Source organism: Lynx rufus, unplaced genomic scaffold (genome assembly GCF_022079265.1).
Source record: "Lynx rufus isolate CCGP_SWC_20201006 ecotype Redwood Valley unplaced genomic scaffold, mLynRuf1.p SCAF_9, whole genome shotgun sequence".
Taxonomy (NCBI): domain Eukaryota; kingdom Metazoa; phylum Chordata; class Mammalia; order Carnivora; family Felidae; genus Lynx; species Lynx rufus.
Genome location: NW_025814897.1, coordinates 46,351,071 through 46,372,931, shown reverse-complemented (window position 1 = coordinate 46,372,931; position 21,861 = coordinate 46,351,071). Strand labels below are relative to the sequence as shown.

General features: G+C 43.4%; 1 protein-coding gene across 1 annotated transcript in view; it reads right to left on the bottom strand.

The window, feature by feature from the left end:
- ME3 (malic enzyme 3) overlaps positions 1-21,861 on the bottom strand; it is a 185,003-nt gene that overhangs the window by 100,804 nt on the left and 62,338 nt on the right. The window lies entirely within an intron of this gene.

Below are 21,861 nucleotides of genomic sequence, written 5' to 3'. Positions count from 1 at the left end.
TTTATCAGACCTTCCTTGTTTTTGATGACTGAGAGTTTTGAGGAGTACTGGTCATGTATTTCATACAATACCCTTCTATGGAATATGTCTGATGTTTTTTTCATGACTCTACTGGGGTTGTGGGTTTTTAGAAGGAAGACACAAAGTGCCATTTTACACATCAGATCAAGATACATACTGTCAACACGATTTATCACTGTTGATATCAACCTTGATCGCGACCCTGATCACCTGGCTGGGTAGTGCTTGTCAGGGTTCTCCACCGTAAAGTGACTTTTTTTGGAATCTTCTGCATGCAAGATTTGTCTCTTCTCCCCATTTATTTATTCAATCATTTATTTATATTAGAATGGACTCATGGGTACTTATTTTATACTTTGGGTTATAATCCAATATTTATTTTGTTGCTCAAATTGTTCCAGCTTTGGCCATTGGGAACTCTTTCAGATGGCTCCTGTGTCCCTTTGACATATTCCCCTAATTCCTTCCTCCTCACTCCCTCTTTCTCTTCCTTCCTTCCTCTCTTTCTCTTTCTCTCTCTTCCTTCCTTCTTTCTTTCTTTTTCTTTTCTTCTCTTTTCTTTCTCTCACTTTCTTCCTGCCTCCCTCCCTCCATCTCTTTCTCTCTCTCTTTCTTTCATCTACTTCTTACTTTCTGGCACAAGATGATCTAGGATCACCTTTTATGTTATAGCCTGCTCCGGTCCTAGAATCAGCCATTGATTCAAGGAGACCTAATTCCTTCTTTGAAACATGGCATTGGAAACCACTACTCAATACATGTGCTACTTACTACTGGGGTTTTATTGTTTCTAGTCCCTCTCAGCTGAAGGAGCAAGGAAATGAATCTATATTAAGCTAAACATAACTTCATAGTAATATCTCTAATCCATTACTGCATGGATCATTCTAGCCTCATCACTTTGCTAATCTGTAAATTCTTACTGCACCATTGAGAGACTAAGCTCCCACCACCTGCCACCCATGTACTTAATTACTCAATTCCAGTATACACATTTGGTATCAGAATTGTTAACCCATGCCACCATGGGAAATAACTTAATACACTAGATTATAGTGCTTATAAGCTGTTCCTTTTGCCTTTAGTCTTCCAAACTTCACTTATTTCCACAGCTACTTAGGTCAGCACTTTTCCTTCCACTCCTTCACTGAGGTTGTATCATACATTTATGTATGATATAACACAGTTGTATTCTCATGTTACAGTGTGCATTTGATCCAGTAGCCTATTAAATTATTTGGAAAAAAATCTGGATACATTAAGATCCATTCTTTGTACTGTTAAGTTGTAGGAGTTTTGACAAATGCATAAGGTCTTGAATCCAACATTATGGCATCATGCAAAATAGTCTCACAGCTCTAAATATCCCATGTGTTTTACCTATTCATCCCTCCCTTCCTCCCCCTGGACCTCTGGCAACTACTGATTTTTTGGCTGTCTGTACAGTTTTATCTTTCCCAGAATGTCATACAACTGGAATCACACAGTATGTAGCCTTTCCAGATTGGCTGATTTCACTTAGCCAGAAGCACATAAGGTTCATCCATCTATTTCTGCGGCTTCCTAACTCATTTCTTCTCATCATGGGAGGACATTCCATGGTCTGGCTGTCCCCTAGTTTCTCCGTTTATCTATTAATCTTGGTTGCTTCCAGTTTTTGGTGAATATAAATAAAGTTGCTATAAATATTCATGTGCAGGTTTTTGTGCAGACATAAGTTTTCAAATCAATTGAGTAAATACGTAGGAGTGCAAGTGCTAGATCATATGGTAAGGCTATGTTTAGCTTTTTACACAAACTGCCAAACTGTTTTCTAAAGTGGCTGTGCTATTTTGCATTCCCACCGCAGCAATGGAGTTTCTATTGCTCCACATCCTTTCTAGCATTTGGTACTGCCAGTTTTTAAAATTTTAGTCATTGTAATAGAACTGTAATGGCATATTATTGTAGTTTTAATCTGTAACTCTCTATTGACATATTAATGGTGAGCATTTTTTCATATGCTTATTTTCCGTCTGTGTACCTTTTTTGGTGAGGTATCTGCTCAGATTTTTGCCCATTTTTTTGCTTGTTTTCCTTAATGTTAAGTTTGAACAATTCTTTGATCTACGTTTCAATGTAACCCATATCAAAACTCAAATGGCCTCTTTTGCAGAAATAGAAAAGTCAATCCTCAAATTCATATGCAATAGCAAGGGGCCCTGGACAAACAAAACCATTATTTAATTTAATTTAATTTTTAATATGAAATTTATTGTCACATCGATTTCCATACAACACCTAGTGCTCATCCCAACAGGTGCCCTCCTCAATATCCATCACCCACCCTCCCCTCCCTCCCACCCCCCATCAACCCTCAGTTTATTCTCAGTTTTTAAGAGTCTCTTATGGTTTGGCTCTTTCCCTCTCTAACCTTTTTTTTTTCCCTTGCCCTCCCCCCATGGTCTTCTGTTAAGTTTCTCAGGATCCACATAAGAGTGAAAACATATGGTATCTGTCTTTCTCTGTATGGCTTATTTCACTTAGCATAACACTCTCCAGTTCCATCCACATTGCTACAAATGGCCACATTTCATACTTTCTCATTGCCAACTAGTATTCCATATGTAAACCACAACTTCTTTATCCATTCATCAGTTGATGGACATTTAGGCTCTTTCCATAATTTGGCTATTGTTGAAAGTGCTGCTATAAACATTGGGGTACAAGTGCCCCTATGCATCAGCACTCCTGTTATCCCTTGGGTAAATTCCTAGCAGTGCTATTGCTGGGTAATAGGGTAGATCTGTTTTTAATTTTTTTAGGAACCTCCATGCTCTTTTCCAGAGTGGCTGTGCCAGTTTGCATTCCCACCAACAGTGCAAGAGGGTTCCTGTTTCTCCACATCCTCTCCACCATCTACAGTCTCCTGATTTGTTCATTTTAGCCACTCTAACTGGTATGAGGTGATATCTCAATGTGGTTTTGATTTGTATTTCCCTGATGAGGAGTGATGTTGAGCATCTTTTCATGTGCCTGTTGGCCATCTGGATGTCTTCTTTAGAGAAGTATCTATTCATGTCTTCTGCCCATTTTTTCACTGGATTATTTGTTTTTTGGGTATTGAGTTTGGTGAGTTCTTTATAGGTTCTGGATACTAGCCCTTTATCCGATATGTTATTTGCAAATATCTTTTCCCATTCCATCGGCTGCCTTTTAGTTTTGTTGATTGTTTCCTTTGCTGTGTAGAAGCTTTTTATCTTCGTGAGGTCCCAATAGTTCATTTTTGCTTTTAATTCCCTTGTCTTTGGAGATGTGTCAAGTAAGAAATTGCTGGACAACAACATGCAGAAGAATGAAACTAGACCACTTTCTTACACCATTCACAAAAATAAACTCAAAATGGATGAAGGACTTATATGTGAGACAGGAAACAAAACCATTATTTTAAGTTTATTTATTTATTTATTTATTTTGAAAGAGAGAGAGAGAGAGAGAGAGAGAGAGAGTGTGCATGGATGGGGGAGGGGCAAAGAGAGGAGAGAGGCAATCCCAAGCAGGCTCCGTACTGTCAGTACAGAGCCTGACCCGGGGCTCTGTACTCATGAACCATGAAGTCATGATCTGAGCAGAAATCAAGAGTTGAATGCTTAACTGACTGAGCCACCCAGGTGCCCCCAAAAACCATTTTTAAAAAAGAAGATTTTAAAATGTAACACAAAGCTACAATAATCAAAACAGGGTACTAGCCTAAGGATAGATAAATAGATCAACAGAATAGAATCAAGAGTTCAGAAATAAACTCATACATTTACGGCAAATTGCTTTTTGACAAGAATGCTGAGTCCATTCAATGGGGGAAAGAACAGTCTCTTAAAGAGATGTGCTGGGATAACTGGATTTCCACATGCAAAAGAATAAAGTTGGATCCCTACCTCATACTCAATACAAAAATAACAAAAAGTGGATCAATAACCTAAGTATAAGAGCTAAAATCACAAAACTCTTGGAATAAAACACAGGGGTAAACCTTCATGACCTTGGATATAGCTATGAGTTCTTCAATGTGATACTAAAAGCACCAGTAACAAAGGAAAAATTAAGTAAATAGACTTCATTTGAAAACTTTTGTGCAAAAAGGACACTATTAAGAAAGTGAAAAGACAACTTAGAGAATGGGAGAAATATTTGGAAATAACATAAGGCATTTAATATCTAGAATCTATAAATAATTGCTATAACAGAACCAACAAAAAACAACCCAATTGAAAAATGGGCAAATAAATAACTTGAATATACATTGCTCCAAAGAAGATACATAAATGGCCAATAACACATGAAAAATGGTCAGCATCATTAATCATTAGGAAAATACAAATCAAAACTACAATGAAATACCATTTCATACCCACTAGAATGGCTGTAATAACAACAGTAAATGACAAGTGTTGATGAGGCTGTGGAAAAATTAAAACCCTCATACACTGCTGGTACGAATGGAAAGTGTTGCAGCCTCTATGGAAAAATAGTTTAGCAGTTCCTCAAAGCTAAACATAGAATTACCAGATGACCCCAGCAACTCACACCCAGATATATACCCAAAGGAATGGAAAACAAGGACTTGAATAGACACTTGTACACCAACATCCAATGCAGCATTATTCACAATAGCTGAAAGGTGGAATCAACCCAACGTATGAGGAGATAAACAAAATGTATACAGGAACAATGAAGATTTAGTCAAGTGTAAAAAGGAATGAAGTTCTGATACATGCTGCTACGTGGGTGAACCCTGAAAATGACATGCTAAATGAAATAAGCGAGGTATGGAAGGACAAATACAGGATTCCACTTACATGAAATGTCACAATAGGCAAATTCACAGAGACGGCGTAGATTAAGATTACTAAGGGCTGAGGGGGTAAGTTATTGCTTAAGGGTTACAGAATTTCTGTTTGGGATATGATGAAAAACTTTGGAAATGGACAGTGGTGACGGTTGGACAACTTTGTGAATACACTTGATGCCACTTAATTGTACACTTAAGAATGGTTAAAATGGCAAATTCTGTTATACTTTACCACAACTTTAAAAAAGAATTAATAACATATTATACCCTAAACCATTAAGATGTACACTTTACATGGGTGAATTATAACTCAGTAAAGCTGTCTTAAAAGAATTCTTTGTGTGTTTTGGATCCAAATCTTGTATCAGACATGTATTTTATAACTATGTCTCTGAGTATGTGGCTGGTCTTTTCATTCTCTTACCAGAGTCTTTCACAAACAAGCTTTTTCTGGTTTGGGCGCGGGCAGGGAGATGGGGAACAAGTGGGACGTCACAGAATCTGCTCCCTGGCCTGTTAAGCCCTCTGGAGACAGCGTCTGCTGGCCGAAGTTCAGGGACTGTTCTCTAAGGGACACTGGGAGACACGGGGACCACAGCTGCCCTACCTTTATCCCAACATGATAGAGTGCCACCCACGGTGTGAAGAAGACCTTTTCTGTGTAGAGCTCGGGCGGCACAGCCTAGAAGCCCCTGGCTTTCTCATGAAGGGTCCTGGGAGTGACGACAGTAGCGAGCTCCTGAGTGGCTGCCACGGGTGGAGGACATCAACAAGGAAGGGAGCAGAATCTCCACGGGGGTTTTGTAGGGGACTGAGAGCAGTTTTTAATTAATTAATTAGTTAATTGCTTATTCTGTCAGTGTGGCCGCCATCGTATCCGAGGCTGATGGCACCTGGAGCAACTCTGGTTAAGCCCTGCATCCACAATGAGCCCCAGGTAGCGCAATGTTCCTCCCACAAGTGGGGAAGGCTGTGCGTGGTAAGCGGGAGCTAGATTGTTCCCAGGGCAGTCTAGCTGCCCCCAGAGCCCCTGAACACCAGAGCTCCCCGCATTGCCCTGCCAGCTGAAAAATACCTCCTCTACTACGATTATTACAAGCTCTGTTAGAGAGAGTTCAGTAATGACGGAGATGCAAGCCCGCATGCTGATCGTCCACACATTAGGATTGTTGCCATCATCAGCTCCAAGAAAGGGGGTCTCATAAATACCCAATCTTACCTTATTCTTACAACCACACTGTGCGGAGGTTTTACAACCTCTACTAGACGAGGTTCTACAACCTTTCTAGAGGAGATGGCTAACCAAGAGAGGTTATATCATGCTCTGGAAGTTGCCCAGCTGCGGCCTCTATTTCATTGCTTCTTAACCAGGATGCATCTTACAATCAGTGAGCACATTTGGTGCCAATCATTTCTTCATGATTTCATTGACTAGCGGCAAGTGACAGAACCAAGATGTGATCACAGGCTTCATGCGTTGCCATTACCGTATTTCCCTACCAGGGCCTTGGTGGACAGGCCTCAGAAAATGTGAGTTGGGACACAGGTGGTGGCAGAGAAGTGGAAAGAAAGAAAGAAAAATAAAGAAGTGAATAAAAGTTAGACTCCTTGGTTACTCCCAATTTTCTCTTTGTTTTTGTTTTGTAATCTCTAAAACCATGAATACTGGGCTCCTCCAGTGTTTTTAAAAAGCAATAAAGACATCTCAGCTTAGTGAAAATCCTGAAGAGTTGTTCCCCCCCTCTCCGATGTGCTGGAGGTGTAAGAAAGTTCTATCCTAAGATAGGCTCCACTGTGTTTGAAAGTATGACTCACAAAGAATTCTCAAAGTACTGTTCACACATAAAATTCCACACTTTTTCTTCATCAAAGCCCAAAGTCACCAGTTCATAAATCCCCTGTGCTGGCCACCGGCTTTGCAAGCTGGTGCAACACTGAGGTCCCCGATCATTTTGCAGGAAACCGCCCACCCTGGACACTGAGCACTTTCACCAAACACCATTAGGCAGGAGACTGTTCACTGGCTTGGTAAAGACTGTGATCGTCTCTTCTTGGCCCCGGGGATCCCAGGGAGGCCCAGGCATTGAATTATGACATCATCTTTGCTAATGACCGCTGTGGCTTTTAATAATAGTCCTCTTCTCTCTACAAGGCTAAGTGTTTCTCTTGGCTGATTGCCACCAACTTCTTTTGTATTTGAGGGAAAAATTATGACTGTTTAGCAACTGGTAATTTCAGGGATTAAAAAAATACTTCTAGAAGCTTCTTTTCATCCTGAAGCTAATGTGAAGGCAACTTCAGATTTACAAGTTTGTAAAGCAGAAATTCAGGCACGTTAGCTGTATGATGGCCTCCAAAATAGGATTAGCGCAAGATGATTCTCTAGCACATAGGAGAGAAGTATTTGAATTTATATTTCTCTAAAAAAATAAATAAAATTTGCTAACTGACACTCAAGACTCTTGATCTGTATGTCAAAAAGTCATATAATTCCCATAAGGTATACCAGGAATCCTGAGGTAAAAGTAGGGCTTGTACAACATGGAGGAGTTCACAGTGGGGCCCTTATTCATTTTTACCACGTTGAGAAATTATAGTCTCTGTGTGCCTGGTTAAATAAGAGTTATGCATTGTATTATCTAATTGTAACAAAGCCCTCAAAATAGAACAAGTGGCTTTTGAAAAATGGCTGACTCTCTTCGTTATAGTTCAACCTCATACCCTTGTGGTATTCAGCCTACGTGAGTAGGGACCTACAGTTACAGTTAATGTTTTTACTGTTACAGAGCCACTGCTCTGACCACTCCCTCAGCCAAGTGTACCTCCCAGCTCTGGCTTCTCTCAGGGCATCTCTGGACCTTGCCAAGATCCAATGACCGAGGAGTTAATGTCTGGCAGAGTGGGTGGCCTCAAGACCCTATTCTAGAACTAAAGGCCTCGGACTGTTTTGATTGGTCAGTGCCTAGCTGTACCAGTGTTAACTCTTAACTGTCACCCCCAACTTTACTTAGTTTATCATCTTCTCCGAATGATCTCTAGCCCAGCTACTGAACTCTGCCTATGGGCTCAGCATAGCCTAAGTTCTCAGGACAAAACTTTCTGACTTCAGAGAGAAGATGTGTGAATAGATCCCATCATCAAATGGCAGGGCTCAGGGGCAGCAAGCCCCTCAGGCTGTGCCCCTGACCCAGCCTCCTGCTGTTCAGAGATCCAAGCTTCCCAGTGCTCGGTGCCTTGTGACTTAGCTTCTCTGAGGGCAGGCCTCCCCAACCCACCTGGTGACCTGCCTGGTGCCTCTGGATCCAGAGCCTTGCTGGACACTTGACAATTTCTTCTCATTCATTCCACATGCATTTATGAGTTCCTACTTTGTGCCAGGACTACCACGTTAGACACTGGGGAGTTCGAAAGGAAAGAGGTGTTGGTTGCTGCCATCCTGAGTCTATTAGAGGAGTCACATGGATTAACATATAATGGAGATTCTGGGACTCTGCCCTGAGCAAGCCATGCCCTGATCTCTTTCACCTGTTGTGGGATTCAATGAAATAATGCCTGTAAAATGCTCAGCACAGGTCCCGGCACATAGGAGGTGCTCTGTGAGTGTTAGCTGTTCCCTATTATCATTACTATTGTGTCCATGGGACAGGGTGCACACAAGACCTCACTGGCAGATGCTGGAGATAAGCCCTAAAGGGTGGTCAGGAGCTAGTCTGGCAGAAGGGGCCGGAGGAGTAGGGGCTGGAGTGATGTCACCACATCGAGTGTAACTGCCCATCCATGGCTGTGCAAGGCTCCTGCCTTGGCTGCTCTGTGCATCCTCCCCACGCCCCGACGGGCACACTCTTTCTGCCGCCATGCACTGACTCACATCTGTACCCTGCCCGCTATGCTTTGACAGCTTCCCTCCTCCATTTCCCAATCCACAGTCCAGGGCCCCTCCTCCAGGAGGCTGTCCCTGACACCCCATTTCACCCAGCTCTCCCCCTTCCCTCAGAGTCATTGTCATACAGTTTAGCAATGAAATGTATTTTTTGTTTGGTTTCTTCAGCATTAATTACTAGGTAATAAACTCAGGGTGGTAAAAAGCAGACACTTCAAAGCAGCTCATGTGGGGCTACAGCACAGCAGTATCATCATCAGTAACAGCAGCAACCATTAGCTTTTATTGAGCACCTGCTGGGCTGTGTCAGGCACTGAGACAGGCACTTTCTACCTGTCATCTCCAATCATCACAGCAACCCTGGGTTAACAATCGTATGATTAGTATCCCCATTTATAGACTAGGAGACTGAGGCCAGAGGGGTAAGTTAATTTGCCCAAAGTCACACAGTGAGTTGATGCGAAGAAGCAGGAGTAGAACCCAGGTCCGTATGTTTCCAGTATTCACACTCTTGAAGCAAGGCAAGTGCTCCTGAGAGTTAACAGTTTCAACAGGTTGTGGATTGAGCTGGCTTTTATTTCAGGGGAGATGAAATTATTCTGCTTCTCCAAATAGAGCCAGTGACCTTAACAGTTCAGCTACTGCTGAGTGGACCTCTGTGTCAGCACTGGGCCAGTCAGCCCGTCTGTAAGCAGGTGCGCTTGTACCCGTGCAATCATGTACTCAGCTCATGACACACATGCAGCCCTGTTTCCTCTGACCAGTATAACTATGGAAGAAGGACAGCAGACACACGTGTAAAGGGATTCCGTTCCACCATCATTACATCACGCTTGAAGCGGACTGCATATGCCATAACCCACTTCCTCCGTCCATTCACTGCAGCAGCTGGGACAGAGCTGTGTGCCACCAGCTCCCAAAACGTACAGTTGAAGCTGATTAGCTGCTAGAGGACTGGAAGGCGTTTCCTCCTCCTTTTGCATAGTACTTCATGACTCTACCCGTTTGGGATTTTTATAAGTTAGGGTGACATGGACTGCTATAGGTAGGAAGTGGGGTGACTGAGGCTGCCATTCTCTCACTGAATCCCAGGTTTGTGAAGAGCCCCTGAGCACATTCCTGAGATGGATATTTGGGGGTCTTAGAAACACAGGCATCAGGAAGTCTTCACAGACACAGACCTGAGAATGGCCTTCCCCCCAGACACACTTCTGGGATCGGTGCAAAATCACAGATCCAGAAACAGACTGTAAATTCCCGAAAGTGGAGGATATGCTGTTCATTATGCCCAGAGCTAACCTTAACCCAGTTTTGGGCTCCAAGACTGGGCTTTGGTGCTGTGGGTTGCAAATGTATGGAAAAGTTCCTGTTCTACTGAGAAATATAATCCCATTTTCCTTCCATGGCATAAGGCCCCCCACACAGAGGTGCTGTGCTCATGCAGCCAGTGTGGGGGAGTGGGAAGGGAGCTTCAGGCCAAGGGCCTACATCAGTTCCTCCACTTTCAGGCTGTGGGACTCCAGGGAACTTACTTCACCTCTCTGAGTCTGCTGCCTTCACTGGGTGACTGTGTCAGTCAAATGAGAACATGGATGTTGAGATTTCATTAATTCAAAAAAGTGTCAGAAAGGCTAAAAAAAAAAAAAGACTGGGACTGTTGTTGTTTCAAATTCCTCTGGATTCAGGACTAGAAGCTACTTAGCAACTGCCCTGGATGGCATTTATTTCCTTTCTTGTCTCTTTTCCCTTCAAGGCAGTAAGTTCCTTGAGGGCAGGGATTAGGACTATATGAGCTGTGTGCCCTTTTGGTCCAGCATGCCTTGCATATTTCTACTGCTTTATTATTTCTGGAATGGTCTCAGATGGTTCATGGCATCTGGTCCTAGATTGGGCAGGTGTTATATCACCAGGTATAAAAGAGATTGAGGCTCTGACAGGTCAATGACATGCTGAGGGCACGTGGCTAATACATGCTATTCAAAAGCATGTGAGAATAATGGCCATTTCAATTGTCTTGCCATCAGAAGACTGGTTTTTGAGGAGTTGTTGGATAAGGACCAACACGCAAGGGAAATGGAAGAATCTGCTCCTGAAATACTTGGCAACTTTAGGATTTTGTCCTAACTGAACAAGGGGAGAGGGGTAGATAGTTGGAAGGCTTATGAATCATTCTCTTGGCAAAATTCTCTGTGGCAGTTTGAATGCCTCATGACCCTTTCTTCCCAAGAGACCATTATTTAAAATTTAAATAATATTGTTCTTGGCACACTGATGGCCCTCTTACTCAGCTGACCCTCAACAGAGTAGCAGCAGAGGAAGGTGACGAACAGGGGACCGGCTGAGGACAAGGGAGGACCGCTTCCTTCCTCCAACAATACAAGAGCTCTTTGACAGGCCCAGCCTGGGAGGATTGGGTCAAAAAGTGAACCATGACCAGGAAAAATCAAACAAACAGGCGCATTTGGGAGGGTCTCTGAATAGGCATTGTACACATATGCCTAGTGCGTGCGGATGAGTGGGTGGGACAGCCAGTACTGCACGTGAACCTACCCAAGGCAAGTTCATCCAACAGGGCAACTGTCCAGCAGGTCACTGTTAACCTGTTCGAGCCCTGAGGGCAACCAAATCCTCCTCCTCCTGGGCCTCAGCCTCAACTCTGCCCACTGATCAGATGAACCAGGAAGGAGGTCATTTGTCCTGGAGACAGATGACTGATGTGGCACACAGGAGATCAGAGTAACCCGTCTCCTCTGTCATTAGGCAGCAGGAGTTCTAGGCCCAGAGTCATTCTGCACTGACTTTTAACAACTGTTTATATTTAACTGCATCTTTGGATTTTACAAAGCAGTTTTATTTCCTTTGCTGTGTTTGACAATCCCCCCAAACAAAAAGAATATCCCTATGACAGTGGTTCCAAACTGTGCTACCCCTTAGAACCACCTAGGGAGCTTTAAATGCCCAGATCACAACCCATACCCATCGAGTCAGAATTCTTGGGATGGACGCCTGGATGAGGAGCTTCTAAACAGCCACAGGCTGTCCCAAGGTACAGTAAAGACCAGTCCCCTATAAGGCAGGCTATGAAAGTGTTATGCCCATCTTGCAGATGGTAACGCTAAGGCTAAGACAATGAAATGATTTCCTTAAAATCGAAGCCCCAGCAATTTGCAGAAATGGGACTTGAACTTTGAATTCCATTTCAAATTGTTGGTTCATTAATTTTTTACATAATCATTCATTTAACAAGTATGCTTTGAGGATCAGCCACATACTAGGCATCCGATATACAGTGAGGGACCAAATATATATGTCCTCTGCCTCCATGGGATTTCAGTTTAGTGATCTATTCATTCAAACCAGTGTCCTTACACCATTTTATATTTTGGAATTAATTTGGAATTATGCAGACTAATCTAGTGCCTGGCAGGCTGGGGTGCTCAGCAAAATAACTCTGGTGGTGTTTTTTGCTTAGAGTTCAGGTACAGACTTGCCCATGAGAGGCCATGGAGAAGGGAGATCAGGCTTCGAAGTCACTGGCCCTGTATTCAAACTGTGGCTCTGTCCCCAACAGCTGTGTGATCCTGGACAGCTTTCTTAACCTCTCTGATCCTCAGTTTCCTCATCTATGGAATGAAGATAGCAATACCCATTTCCAAAGACTGCTGTGAGGACTAATGGAACCCCCTGCATGGTGTGCCCAGCTCGTTGAGGCACTCAGTAAACAGAGCTGTGTCTGGGTCCTTACTAGATGCTGAGCATGGCAAAGAATGCAAGACTTCATGGATATCATGCTCCTGAGAGGTACAGCAGCCTAGAGTGTCCTTAGAATTTCTCATCCAAGGGGCACGTGGGTGCTCAGTTGGTTAAGCATCCAACTCTTGGTTTTGGCTCAGGTCATGATCTCATGGTTTGTAGGTTCAAGCCCCACATCGGGCTCTGCGCTAATGGCACGGAGCCTACTTGGGATTCTGTCTCCCTCTCTCTCTGCCCCTCCCCTGCTCGCTCTCTATCTCTCTCTCAAAAATAAACAAATAAGCATTAAAAAAAAAGAATTTCTCATCCTGTTTATTGTGCCCTCTCTTACCTCTATCCTCAGTCCAGTGTATTTATCTTCCTTGGTACTCACATTTGGGACACCATTTACCTGGGGGTTAAGAGTATGTCCCTGATAAATTTTAACTAGTAGTGACAACCTGATGGAAATCTAAAATTAATGAGAGAAAGTCAAAGAGGACTGGACTGAAAGTTAAAAGTTCAAGTACCAGGAATGCTTTCTGAACTGTATTTCCATTTTTAAATTAGATTTATATTAAAAGAAAGGGAAAGGAAATGTAGAACCGTAAGCCTGTCAGTTTATTCGTACCCAGTACTTTGCTTCGCTAATCGACACTGAACTGGTTCTTTCTTCCCTCATGAGACAGAGTCTAACTTTTTCACCTCATTAATTTCAAAGTCTTCTAGAAGAGTTCTCATTTCATAAACATTATCAGCTCTGGGACCTATAAGTTTCGGTATAGGTTTGTATTTAATCAAACAGCTCTTTCCACTGATGATTTCCTGTAAGGGCACTGGGATTCCTGCACATGTAACACAGCTGTTCTGGAGTGACACTGTCTACTCTGAAGGAAAACTCACAGGGTAACCTCCCTTCCAAATGTCCTGAAATAAACAACTCTGTGCCCAGGGCTATATTTAGTGACATTTAGCCACCAGGCTCTTCTAAGACCTACTTCATCCTGTGTTAAGTAAAATCAATATTCAAAGTCTCATTCAGGGGCCCCTGGGTGGCTCAGTGGGTTAAGTGTCTGACTCTTGTTTCGGCTCTCACAGTTTCGTGAGTTCAAGTCCCACGTTGGGCTCTGTGCTGACAGTGCAGAGCCTGCTTGGGATTCCCTCTCTCCACCCCTCCCCTGCTCTTTCTCTTTCTCTCAAATTAAATAAACTTTAAAAAAAATAAAATAAAATAAAGCCTCCTTTAAATGACTTACTAATAGCTTGCTGATCATTGAATGATTGGGTCATTACTAAATATCCTGGAAATTTTAATTTGCATTTACAGATGAATATTCAGTTTGTAAGTTAGTCTACTAAGGGCTAGGCTTGTGTAGTTGTTGAAAGAATCAGCACACTATTTCAATTTTATCCTTCTACAATACCCTCTGAAGTAAAGTATCTGCCCCAAATTATACGGTTAATAAGGTATAGAGCTGGAATACGAACCCAGGCCTGTGTGCCACTGAAGCTCATACTGGCAATCACTATTTTGCTCACACTGCTTTGCACTGCATTCTTTGCTGTGATTTTGCACATTCTACAATGACCTCGGTCAGCCACATTAAAGACGAGGCTCAAGCAGTCCATGCAAGTGAGTGTTCCCAAGCTTTTACCTTTAATACCTTCTCTAGAGACAAAAGTAGGACACATGCAGCACCATTTCAGTGTTCTTTCTACAAAGGTGCAGGGAATGACAAGGATTGGGAATAGAAATGAAATGCTCTCCCCAGGAGAGCAAAATAGAGCAGTGTTTGTCAGACTCAGACTCTGGCTGTGAAATCAATTTACTAGGGTAAAACTGACATTAAAAAATGTTTTTTTAACGTTTATTCATTTTTGAGAGATGGAGAGAGACAGAGCATGAGTAGGGGAGGGGCAGAGAGAGAGGTAGACAGAATCCAAAGTAGGTTCCAGGCTCTTTGATCTGTCAGCACAGAGCCCAACGCAGGGCTGAACCCATGGACCATGAGATTATGACCTGAGACGAAGTTGGACACTAAACCGACACCCAGGCACCCTGGGAACAACTGACATTTTAAAAAATGATGGATTTGAATAGAAAATATAGGGTTGCATCAGTTTAGTGAGGGTGAGTACTGTTTGGCTCACTGTTTATTTAATTGCCTGTGTGAGTGGTGCACACAGGGTAGTGTGTATCCATGGGCGCTGGTTTGTGATGGAAAGTGCCTGTTTAACTGCAGGTGTGGCTGGAACGGTTGAGAAACAATGTAACACAGGATGGTGATTACCAGTGGTGGACTTAGACAGCTGCTTGAATCCCAGCTCTGACCCTTACAAGATACATGGCCTAGGTACATTACCTAAAAGTTTCAGGTTCCCCCCTTTAAATCGGGGATGGTAACAGTACCTATTTCATAATGTGTCCTGTGCAACAGGGTGTCTGACGTTTAGTAAGGACTTACTAAACCAAACGCCAGCTATCGTTACGTTAAATACAGCGCTTTGGGTGATAAGCTGGTGGCAAGCAAGGGCAATGCTTTGCATCATGTCGCCAGAATCATTTAAATTCCAGACGTGTGTATCCATCTGCTCCCTGGGCATCACCACCTACATGTCTCATAGGCCTGTTAAACACCACATACTCCAAACCAAACTCATCTTTCTTGCCAGAACTCCATCTTGCACTCTCTCCTCAACAACGGAACTCCAGAGAAAGTCCATTAGCCCAGGAGAAACTCCAGAGGCATCCTGTATTCCTTACAACCCAACCCATATATGCAGTCATTGCTAAATTCAGATGGAGTTTTATCTCCTAAATGGTTCTAATTTTTCCTCTCTTGTCCAAGTGCCTCATTCTCATCCTCTTGATCTCTTCAGTGTCTCCCTGGTCTCTAATAAACCAATGGTTCTTCAACAGCTGGACTCTGGTCTTCCTTACTCTCACCCAAGCTGTCATTGTCCTGCCCCTGGAATATACCTTTTAGAACTTCTGCCAGACATTTTCCAAAAACCAAATTAGATAATTTCACTTCCTAACCTAAAACATCTTTATTAAAGCCTACAAGGCTTTTCATAAGCTGTGTGTCATTTCTGGCTTCATCTCTTGCCAGCCTCCATGGGTAGCCTTCAATACAGCAAACTAGATCATTCCTAGCAAACTGGGCATTTTCATGCCTCTGTGTGTGTACATGCTGGTTCCTCTGCAGAGAGCACCCTTCTATGTCTGTCTGCCAATCACAAAAGTGCACTGAAGGATGAAAGGTTGAAGGACTTACACTTATAATTAAGGACTCTGAGTCTCTAAGTTCACTGTACATCAGGAGTGCCTGGGTTGCTGGCTAGAAATTCAAGTCCTAGGCCTGTACCATTAAATGTTGATTACAGAGAGTCTGGGCTTTTCTTTCACCTGCACAAGTTCTAATCCACAACACACAGATTCAGGAGGAAAGGTGAGGGTATTGTCCTTGGAAATTATCTCAATAGAGATTCATTTAGGACAAGTGCGTAATTAAGGAGGATGGGTGGGTGGATGCTGACTTATTAGTAAAGGTACATCTTTTTTTTTTTTTTGAAGTTTATTTATTTATTCTGAGAGAGACAGAGTGAGAGGGGAGGGGCAGAGAGAGAGGGGGACAGAGAATCCCAAGCAGGTTCCATGCCACCAGCGGCAGAGCCTGATGCAGGGCACAAACTCACAAAACTGCGAGATCATGACTTGAGCCAAAACCAAGAGCCAGACACTTAACCAACTGAGCCAGGCACCCCAGTAAAGATACAGCTTTTTAAATGAGCAGCAATGACAAGAAGGAAAAATACTGCTATTTAATATAATTCTTTATTAACGTTACTGCCTTAAAGTATGAAGACTGCATAGCACAAAAGCACAATGATAGTACTCATCATCATACACTGTCGTAGCAAGATCTCTCTTTGTCCTTAGTGGAAAATCCTAATGAGAGTCCTGGCACTGGGTAGGTTTATAATAGAAAGAGAACATCAGCTCCCATGCCTATGGAGAAGACGAAAGCCAAGTTGTTTCTATTCAGTTTGAAACAAAGGGATTTCTCTGTTATTTTCCCATTAAAAAAAAAAAAAGGACAGAACAGAAGCTTTAAGTTTAGTATCTGGGCTTTTGGGACAATTAAACCTTGGTGAGAAACCAGGATCAGAGGCTGGCTTTTTATAAGGAACAAATCTCCAAAGTATTTTTATGGCTGAAAGTTAATGCAAACCAGATAACCCAAGGCTTACAGATAAGGACCTTAGAATACTTTTCTCATTGCTATCTCTGTTGAGATGTCCAGCATCTGGCCCACTCTTCTCACTCAAACTAGTTGTCATTCATTCATTCATTCATTCAGCACATACTGTATGACATGCACAATTCTAGATACAGGTTTAAAGAGAGATGAAAAAGCCTGAATCTTATGTTCCAGTAGGGGAAATTAACACAGAAGATACAAGACAAAGTGATTTGTCACTCATTCAAACAAAGTTACAAAACAAGTCAACAATATTCATTTGACAAAAATTTGTTGAGTGCACAAGGCAGTGTGCTAGGCTGGGGATACAGCTGTGAAAAAGAGAAGCTCATGTGCCAGCAGGGAAGACAATAAATAAATGATTATCTAAGGAATCCTTTCATGATAAGAAATATTACAGAGCATGTGGAGAAAGAGGATCTCTTTTGCATTGTTGGTGAAAATGCAAGCTGGTGCAGTCACTCTGGAAAATAGTATGGAGATTCCTCAAAAAACTAAAAATAGAACTACCCTACAACCCAGCAATTGCACTACTAGGCATTTATCCAAGGGACATAGGTGTGCTGTTTCGAAGGGACTCATGCACCCCCATGTTTATAGCAGCACTATCAACAATAGCCAAAGTATGGAAAGAGCCAAAATGTCCATTGACAGATGAATGGATAAAGATGATGTGGTATATATATATATATATATACACATATATATATACACATACACAATATATATATATATATATACACACATATATATATACACATACACAATGGAGTATTACTCAGCAATAAAAAAGAATGAAATCTTGCCATTTGCAACTACGTGGATTGAACTGGAGGGTATTACACTAAGTGAAATTAGTCAGAGAAAGGCAAATATCATATGACTTCACTCATATGAGGACTTTAAGACACAGAACAGATGAACACAAGGGAAGGGAAGCAAAAATAATATAAAAACAGGGAGGGGGACAAAACATAAGATACTCTTAAATATGGAGAACAAACAGAAGGTTGCTGGAGGGGTTGTGGGAGGGGGGATGGGCTAAATGGATAAGGGGCACTAAAGAATCTACTCCTGAAATCATTGTTGCACTATATGCTAACTAATTTGGATGTAAATTTAAAAAAAATAAAAAATTAAATTAAAAAAAAAGAACACACACACACAGAACTACTACAGAGCAGATGCAGAGGATGCTATGACAGCAAGGGAGGAACCAGGATCCCTGATGTGGTTTCCTTTGGAGGGAGGAGGTGATTGGGAGAGCCATCCCTAAGGAAGCAACATTTAAGATGAGATATGAAAGATAAATAAAGAGTTAATCAGGCCAGGCGCCAAGGCAGAGTTGAGCAGAGAAAAGACAAACACACTAAGTGGAGAAGAAACAGCATGTTCAAAGACTCTGAAAGAGGAATGAACACAGGCCGAACCAAGATGGTGCAGCAGGTGGGTGACTTTGCTAAGGACTTGTTTTCAGCCACAGGGCAATGGGAAAACCCAGAAAGGTTTGAAAGAGAAGAGACATAATTCACTTTGCAGTTTTTTCGCAAATGATCACTTTGGCTACAGTGAGGATTTTTGGAGGGGACTAAGAATGTGTTAGTAACTTGGAAGATCCCTGCAATAATCTAGGTAAGATGTAATGGCAGGTTGGACTAGAATGGTGGGGTGCCGATGGAGAGAGCTGGAAGGATGAGATGTCTGGAGGAAAGAGATGCACAGGAGCTGGTGATGGACAAGATTTGGGGTTGAGTGAGAGGCAGGGGTCAAGGATAATTGCCAACAGAACTGAGTAGATGACTGTGATGGTGTCCCTGAAGTGGGATGCCAAAGAGTGAGGACCAGGATACTTGTGGGGAGGGGATGGAAGGAAAGGAGCACATCTCAAATTGCACTTTGTACCCCCTGAGCCTGATAGCCTGTGAGACAGCCACCTGTAGATGTCAAGTGGGCAACTGGGCATCTGTAAATCTGGGTCATAGAGAGAGGGCTAGAGAATGAACCTGAAGCAAACAGGTGGTAATTGAGACTCCATGGAGAGACTTTAGAATGCAGAAGAGCCTAGGCAGGAGCCTGAAGACACTTCAGCATGTGAAAGCTGGATAAAGGAGGATAAAGTGCTAGAGGAAGGTGAGAAGGGACAGAAACTGAGAGGCAGAAGGGGAACGAGAAATTGGGTTGTCACAAGATGGCCAAAGAGGAGCATTTCTGGAAGGAAGGAGGGAGTCTGAGAAACTGAGAGGCAGAAGGGGAACGAGAAATTGGGTTGTCACAAGATGGCCAAAGAGGAGCATTTCTGGAAGGAAGGAGGGAGTCGTCAACACTGCTGAATTTCTCTGAAAGGTCAGGTAACATGAGGACTGAAAACTGTCTGCTGGATTCAGCAAAGAGGAGGTCCCCTGTAAGCCAGTGAAGGTCTGCTCCAGAAAGACTAGGGTAGTTGGAAGAGAGAGCAGGAGGCGAGAAAACAAACAGCAAACACACACAACTCTCCAAAAGTTTGGCTACCAAAGGCAAGTGGCTTAAGGTGGAGAGGCTTGAGCATGTTGAAATGCTAATGGGAAGGGTTGCTCAGGAAGGGAGAGGATGGGAGCCAGAGCCCAGGTGGAGGGACTGGTCCTGGACAGAGGAGGCCCCCTCAGCTGCTGGAACAAGAGGGAGAGAGGCATGGCCACGTGGAGGTGCAGTGCTCTTACATGCACCATGCGGAAATCATCTGCGGGGAAGGAGGGTTGGTGATGTCAGAGTGGAGAGGTTTCCAAAGAGAGGTTGTGGAGAGTGTGAGAGCAAGGTGATCAGAGAAACAATGACATCACTGGGCTCCATTCAGACTGATGATCGTAAATTTATGTATGTCCCCTTTCCTCTGTTGCACGTTTTCCTCTAACACGGCTTGACCACCTGCCACAGGCATGGAGAAAGCGAGCTCCAGGTTTATCCAGGGTTGTGACTTCTCTCAAAAGAGTGCAATGAAAGATAAAGGTGCACAAAATCTGGGGCACTGACAGGAGGGGCAGGAATGGCGGATCATGAACTCCAAGCAGGACTGGATTAGGTTGGTGGCCAGGAGTGATGACCAGGACACAGAGGTGCACAGGAGACAGGAGACTTGGGGAGTTCAGAGGGCTGCCCAACCATGCAGTGTCTCTGGCCAGGGTGTGTGGTTAGAATCACCAATTTCTATGATTCTAGGATTTCTGTGATTCACACAGAGGAATTTCGCCCAGTGCCAAGGTCCAGGGTGTGACTCTGGGAGTCGCTGCGGGGGAATGCGGAGGAAAAGTTTTCTAGCTGGGAGAGGCCAGGGCGTTGGAGGAGCCAGCCGTACCGATGCTGGAGCCATCCAAGATGATGGCAGGGCTGGGGAAAGTCTGTAAGCTGGTGCCAAAGTCCTCAAGGAAGGAAAGGTGGTAAGGGACGGCGATGAAAAGGAGAAAAGGTCAGTATCTCTCAACAGCACAACTCTTAAGAAAAGGAGCAGAGAAGCAGACCTGCTTGCTGTGGAAGCTATTTGTTTGTTTAAAAAAGAGGATGGGCGAAGGCAGCTTTAAAATAAAAGGGAACAAATAAAAGGGTACTTACCTGTGTCCTGACTTGGAGAGTTGAGGAGTGCAAAATCAAGTGTGAGAGGGGTTAACAAGAAGTCATCTCAGGGTGAGAGTTATAGATGTTACTAGATAGAGCTGGAGAGAATGTTCTGGAAGGGACTGAAGATATAAGGGAAGGGTGTTTTTCCCATAACCCAAGTGGAAGGGTATGGAGCAGGGAAGGGAAAGCTGGGTCAGGGGCAAGGATGTACAGACATGAAAGTTGGATAGAAAAATAGATGCAAATAGAAGAGGAGTTGGGAGTGTGAAGAAGGGGGCTAATTGCTTGCGGTCACAAATATGGTGGACGGGAAAGTTTGGCAAAGGCTGTCACATCTAAGCTAAGATCAAGTAGAAGATCTGCCGATAGGCAAAGGAGGGAGAATGCATCCCGGGTAAGATGTTGAGGCCCAGGAGATATACTGCTGAAGGTCAGTGCAGCCTGCTTCAGGAGTCAGCTGGGCCCAGCAGGTCAGAGGTCTGGGCAAGCACAGGACAGGCAGGCCCAAGTCATGGAGAACTTTGGGGTCCAGCTGAGAAGCCTGTGGTTCAAGGAACTCCTTCGTATAGGCTTTTAAGTGGGGACAAGGCATGATCCCCAACTGTCTGTGTTCCAGGCAGGTGGGTGACTTTGCATTCCTCATTGCCCCTTCCATGCTCTGGCTCACACTGTCCCTAGAGAGTCCAGCCTCAACCCTCTGGTGAATCCTACTCATCCGAAGCCTAACTCAAGTCTTAGCCCTGGAATAAAGCCCTTCAAAGCTACTGTAGTCCACACCTTCCTCCATTTCCCAAGACATTTTCCATTCTTAAAGTCATAATCACACTCCACAAGAAAGACCGTGGAAAAGGCCACCATTCAGCATTTGTGCTAGCAAGCACCCTCTCTCAACTACCAGAGACCTGGTAGGACATAAAGTTGTAATTATGAGAGGGTAACCTGTTGCTCTCATCTAAAGAGAAGGCAGGGGCACCTGGTGGCTCAGTTGGTTAAGTGTCCGACTTCGGCTCAGGTCATAATCTCACAGTTGGTGAGTTCCAGCCCCGCATCAGGCTCTGTGTCGACAGCCTGCTTCGGATTCTCCCTCTCTCTCTGCCCCTCCCCTGCTCATGTTGTCTCTCTTTCTCTCAAAAATAAAAAACGTTAAAAATTTTTTTAGGAAAATAAAGAGAAGGCAGAACGAGAATTGTTCCTAGAGCATGGAAAAAAGAATTCCTTCTCTTTTCTTTTTTACTATCAAAAAAAAAAAAAAAAAAAAAGATGAGTGCCTTCAGGTTCAGGTATAAACAAGGGTTCAATTTCAAAGCCCTGGGTTAATAAATGTTGGAGTTAATGACTGGCTATGTAGCCTTATGCAAGTAAGTTGCTTCTTAGAACCTCAATTTATTAATCTGCAAATGGACAATACCAATTCCACAAGGTCGTCAGGAGGTCATATAAAATCATTTGTGTGTTCATTCAGTGTTATGTATTGTGTGCCTTAGTACGTGCCATAGCTGGGCTATGGCAGTGCACAAGACAGGCTCCCTCACTTTCCTAGAGCCTGC